This window comes from Humulus lupulus, chromosome 6 (assembly GCF_963169125.1).
Source record: "Humulus lupulus chromosome 6, drHumLupu1.1, whole genome shotgun sequence".
Taxonomy (NCBI): domain Eukaryota; kingdom Viridiplantae; phylum Streptophyta; class Magnoliopsida; order Rosales; family Cannabaceae; genus Humulus; species Humulus lupulus.
In genome coordinates, this window is record NC_084798.1 from 10,435,907 (window position 1) to 10,442,146 (window position 6,240).

General features: G+C 34.5%; 1 long non-coding RNA gene across 1 annotated transcript; it reads right to left on the reverse strand.

The window, feature by feature from the left end:
- Nucleotides 1–218: 218 nt before the first annotated feature.
- On the reverse strand, nucleotides 219–695 carry LOC133783778 (uncharacterized). Its single transcript, XR_009870954.1, has 3 exons — nucleotides 612–695; nucleotides 443–532; nucleotides 219–368 (listed from the first exon to the last, which is right to left on the reverse strand). It is a non-coding gene; the product is annotated as an uncharacterized LOC133783778 (long non-coding RNA).
- Nucleotides 696–6,240: the final 5,545 nt, after the last annotated feature.

The window sequence follows — 6,240 nt, forward strand, 5'->3', positions numbered from 1 at the left end:
TTTGGACCATTAACGAAACTATACATAAATAACTCTCATTTTGCAAGTTACTCAATAAATTATGGTATTTTCGTAAAAATGTAAGTTTTATGTATAGTTTTGTTAATGGTCCAAATAGTCTAGATTAGTGGGTCATTACATTGAGACTCGCTGAAGTGAGAGTGTTGGGTAGATGATGACCCCGACTCCGACCTCGACCTTAACCCCGACCCCTTCAATTTGCGGCCCACTCCTCGCACATGTCCACGCCTTTGGCCTAATACTTTTTGTAACACCTCCACCTGATCAACTGATGACGGACTATCATTATTAGAAGCATCAGTGGATGTTTGCTGAGTTTGTAACTCAAAATCAGCCTTCAGTTTTTCCTGTTTTCAAAAAATGTTAGACACTAACATTAAATATAACTCAATTAATATTAAAAAATATAATTCAAACTTACATAATCTTGGCAAGCATCATCGTTCACGAAATCATTTGTTGCTTTCTTCCAATGATAATCCTTCCATGACTCAATGAGGTCCGGGTTCGTCTAAAAAATATAACCCAAATGTTAGAGAACATATAATTTAAAAGAACATAATTTTGATAATATTTTATCTTTTACTTACTTTTTCAAAACGGACGGCTGCCAGCGATTTTGTACCCTGCGTTGTAGAATACTTTTGTTTCTTCCGATTTTCCTTATTCTTTACGGAGCGCGCAATAAATTGAGGACTTGTAAATAACTGACAGATCTGCTTCCACTCCTTCTTGTTAACATCGTTGGTTGGGTTGTTTAGAACCTAATCCCAATCCTCCGGTCCATTGTAGTGTTTCTCAAAGTGTTCGTGTCTTAGTGTTTTCCTATTACGGTATCGGTCTTTCATCTCTCGATCGATACCATCTAAACACTTTAAGAAATCCTCGCGGCCCGCTATTTGATAATAGTACTAAATTGAAAATTATACATATTAATAATATATGTACTATATTAAAGACAAATTTTAAAAAAATATATTTAATACTATTTTTACCTGAATTATGCCAAGGACCTGATCCTTGTATTGTTTAGGCACTAATTCCCATGAACCGTAATGTCCGGGAACTTTCGTTTTAATTTGGGTTCCCACAAGGCGGACAAAAGCAGCGTGCTCGCCCCCAACAACCTTGTACGTTCGTGGGCAAAACGTTACTTCCAGTGGTTTTCCATTTTTACGCCTCCTCTCCTCTAGATCTTTTCCAATAGCTGCACCACGACCCTTTTTCTTAGTTGGGATTCTTGTATTTTTTTTTATTAATAATACATAGAATATTAGTATATACATGATAAACATATGTGAGTACATAAAATAACAAAAAAATTACCTGAGTCGCATGTAGTCGAGATCCTAGTAGGATCCGGTGGAGGATCACCGCCAGCGTCTCCACCGTGAGCTCTAGCCACATCTGCTGACATCTACTAACACGATAGTAATTTAACCTATCTATTTTAATATTTAATTATTATTTGTAATTAATTTATTGAGTATTATTTCAATTGATTAAGTAATTTGAAACATGCTATTTGGAAATGAACTTTTTATTTCTCAATATGTATAATACATTGAACACTAGATACAAAACTAAGTAGAATAGTCACTATCCTCACTAATTACATCAACATCTATCGGGCACACATCATCAGTATTATCATCACTAAGGTTGACAATTTATTCATCCTCATCTTCTGCTTCTTCTACACTGTCTGCCATATCATCTTCATTGTCATTAATAAATCCATCATCTTCTTGAATAACTAAAGAAGGTCGATGGGTCGTGTTGACTTGAGTCGCTGGTACATCAGATTGCTGAACAACCAACTCTCTGAGATCCATAGTCAAAACAAAATTCGATGAGTTGGTGTCATGTACAACATCAACATCAGCAATCATATCTGAAGCATCTGGAAAGTCCCAAACTTGCCGATGATTCACTTCTTGGACAACTTTCCAATCTCGTCCTCTAACGAGATCATCGATGTAGAATACTTGTTTTGCTTGACTAGCTAGTATGAACGGTTCATCTTTATACCATTCACCGCTAACATTGATACTAGTAATATTATTTACAGTGATGGTTTTCTTTTTTTTCGGATCTGTATTGAACCATTTACATCGAAATAATACCACCGAATAAGAACCAGTAAAAGACAGCTGGAGTATTTCTTCAAGTTGCCCGTAATAGTTAAAACCTTCTGTTCCAGCAACACACACTCCACTATTTTGTGTAATTCGATTCTGATCTCGAATGTATGAGACAAATCGAACTCCATTCACTATACATGCTTGGTAGGAGTAAGCCAATAGATCTGACCCAGTTGGTGCAAGTCATATATCTAATAATAAAGAAATATATTAGAATGAGAATGTAATTTGTAGTATGCAATTTGCTAAGTACAAGTTACCTTCTTATGAAACCATGAACGGAACTCTTTCTTATGTATCAATTTATGATTGGCAGCCATATCTCTTTGTTGCACCTCAGTTAGGTGTTCCCTGTTAATTAATTAACAATGTCAATATTGTTAATTAAGTAGTAGATTGAACAAAGAATAAAATGAATATTAATTATGTACTTACTCTAAATACACTTCAGTTTCTGGAGAATTATCCAATATGAACCACTCAGCTTTATTCCGAGTATTTTCATCGAGGGGCACGAGAATTCCCTTACTAAGAGGACGACATTGAGATTCAAACACTGTGAGGTGTCGATTCATATACGGTGCATCTTCGTTACGATCAGGCTGATTAAATTTTATTTCCACACCTTTGAAATACATTGAACAAAATGTCAAAGCCTCATCTGCAACATATCCTTTTGCTATAGATCCTTCAGGACGAGCTTTATTCCTGACATAGTTTTTTAATTTTTTCATGTATCTTTCAAAAGGATACATCCACCTCATAAATACAGGTCCTCCCAATATTGCTTCATCAGGCAAGTGCAAAACCAGATGGATCATTATGACAAAGAATGCTGGAGGGAAAATCAACTCCATCTTGCATAAAATAACAATCAAGTCATCCTTAGCTTTCTCCATATCAGAAACGTTCAGTGTCCTAGAGCACAATTGTTTGAAGAAATTACACAATTCAGTGATGGTAGTGGATATAGATTCTAGTAAAAACTTGCGAACACCTACTGCAAGTAATCGTTGCATTATCACATGACAATCATGGGACTTCAACCCAACAATGTTTGAGTCATTGTCTGTGACTTTTTTCTTTAGATTAGAACAAAAACCATCGGGCAACTTCACTCCTTTCAAAAATTGACAAAAATCTCGTCTCTGTTCAAAAGTGAACACGTATGGAGCATGCAGTTTCATTAACCTTTTATTGGCATCCTCGTAAATCCACAACGATTTCCTAACCCCCATATTCGTTAAATCATGTCTTGCGTTAGTGGTTTCCTTATATTTATCATTATCTAACAAAGTCCTAAGGATACTGTCGCACACATTCTTCTCAACATGCATCACATCTAGGTTGTGTTTTAACTGATTTGAACTCCAGTAATCAAGTTCATAGAAAACACTTTTTCTCCTCCAATTACTTTCCCCTGCACCTCGCTTGCGCTTCACCCCCCCAAATCTGTCATGTTTACCAGACACTTGAAGCGGTAAAGCATTGACTTGATCTAAAACTTGTTGACAAGTAAACTGTTGTGGAGGATTTATTTTCTCAACTTTGCCATCAAATTCCTTGTCCCTTCTATACTTATGATTACTCCTCAAGAATCGCCTATGACCGACATAAGATGTCTTACCAATCACTCGAATGGAAGTGGTGACTTCATTGCACGTTGGACATGCTTTATACCCTTGCCCGCTCCAACCAGACAAGCTACTACGAGCAGGGAAATCGTTAATTGTCCACAGAAGGGCAGCACACATCTTGAACAATTCATTCCTTGTGCCATCTCTTGTGTCGACCCCGTTAATCCACAATTGTTTTAACTCATCCACCAAGGGTCTTAGAAATACATCCATGTCTTTACCCGGTGATTTTGGCCCAGGAATAAGCAGAGTTAGCATAAATACTCTTCCTTCATGCATAGCCAAGGGGGGAGATTGTAGTTCGTCAAAATCATAGGCCACATGCTGTATGATAAGTTCATGTTGCCAAAAGGATTAAACCCATTAGCAGCCAAGCCTAGACGAACATTTCTAGGATCTTTTGCAAAATTAGGATGGGTGGCATCAAAGTCTTTCCATGCAGACCCGTCAACCGGATGACGCATCACCCCATCTTCTATTGATCTCCCAGTATGATGCCATAACATGTCATTATCTGTATGTCTTGAACTGTACATTCGCTTTAATCTGGGAGTCAACGGAAAGTAACGCATCACCTTGTGTGGAACCTTTTTCCCCTTCTTCTTTTCATTGACCCATCGGCTACTCCCACACACATGACATGAATCTTTGCTTGCATGCTCATTATAAAATAAGGAACAATCATATTTACACACATGGATTGATTGATATCCCAACCCTAACTTACTCAACTTCTTTTTCGCCTCATAGTGTGTTGGGGGAATTTTATTATCTTTCGGAAATGCAAATTTTAGTAACTTCAACAATTCATCGAAAGAGTTATTTGGCCACTTCCCTCTAACTTTCAAATGCATCAACTTCGCCAAAAAGTTTAAGGATGATATCCAATCACAACCCGGATACAACTCAACTTCAATCTCGTCGAACAACTCGTCATAATACTGTCCCATTCGACTGCCAGACACACCATCTGCTTCCTCTGCATTTGTCGGTAAGAGGAAATCATCAACGACGTCAACCATCTCGTCTACATCTTCATTCTCCTCAACTATCTCATTGGCGACACTAGCTTCCACCTCACCATGGTAAACCCACTTTTGATAACTCTGTTGAAAACCCTTGTCAAAGACATGAGCCTCCACTGTATCTATAGTTTGTAGTTTAACATTCAGGCACCTTACACACGGGCATAAAATTCTCCCGTTGCAGTCTACGTGTTCTTTTGCCATTCTCAAGAAGGCTTGGAGACCGTTCCAATAAGCATCACAGTTACGCTTCCTTAATGCCGTCCAACTCTTATCGATCGGCATCTACGATACAAGAATAAACAATAATTAAAACTTATTGACTATGTGTGTGTGCCCATCCACCTTTTCCCTCCACTTCTATAAGGGTAAAGAACCTATCCCATTCAGATTTGTAGTATACATATAATTTAATCTACACTCTTAAAATTGTTTCGTTTATGTAAAAATTTTGGCAGCACCTCCCTATAGTTCTCATAAGTGGGCAGACTAAAATTAAGTTTGCCCACTTACGAGAACAAATAAGGAGACACATAATGAAATCTCTATTAACGAAACAATAAAATGAGTACTAGATCAAATTATAGGCACACAACAAATCCAAACTATCCATGCGGACACATACCGTCCTGGATAATTCGGAGAAGCATATTTAAGAGTTCTTACTGACTCAGCTTCACCGAACGGGTCTAAGGCTTTTCGTGATTGAAAATAATTAATAAAACATTATCACTAAGTGATAATATATAAAACGTCTATCCAATCTTTGGTGATAAAATTTTATCACCAAAGAAAAGCAACAAAAAAAGAAATATTTTTTAACACTAGATGTTTTTTGATGTCTTATAAAATCTTATGATATTAAATTATAATTTTGTAATTTATTTTGAAATTATTTATCTAATTTTTTAATTACTAAATTTGTTAATATTAAATAAAATTATAATTTTTTAATTCATTTATCTAAATTTGTAATTTATTTTGAAATTATTTATCTAACTTTTAATTTATTTTTAAATAACTAAATTTGTTAATATTAAATTAAATTATAATTTTGTAATTCATTTTGAAATTATTTATCTAACTTTTAATTTATTTTTAAATTACTAAATTTTTTAATATTAAATTAAATTATAATTTTGTAATTTATTTTGAAATTATTTATCTAACTTTTAATTTATTTTTAAATTATATATCTAATTATTTAATTTATTTTTAAATTACTAAATTTGTTAATATTAAATTATAAATTTTCACTTTATTTTAAAATTATTAAATTGTTAATATTAAATTAAATTATTTATGTAATATTTTAATTTATTCTTTAATTTATTTTGTTAATTCTAAGTATTTAATGTCTTATTTATTATATTATTATTTATTTAGTCCTCTAACTCTACCAAAATTTTGACA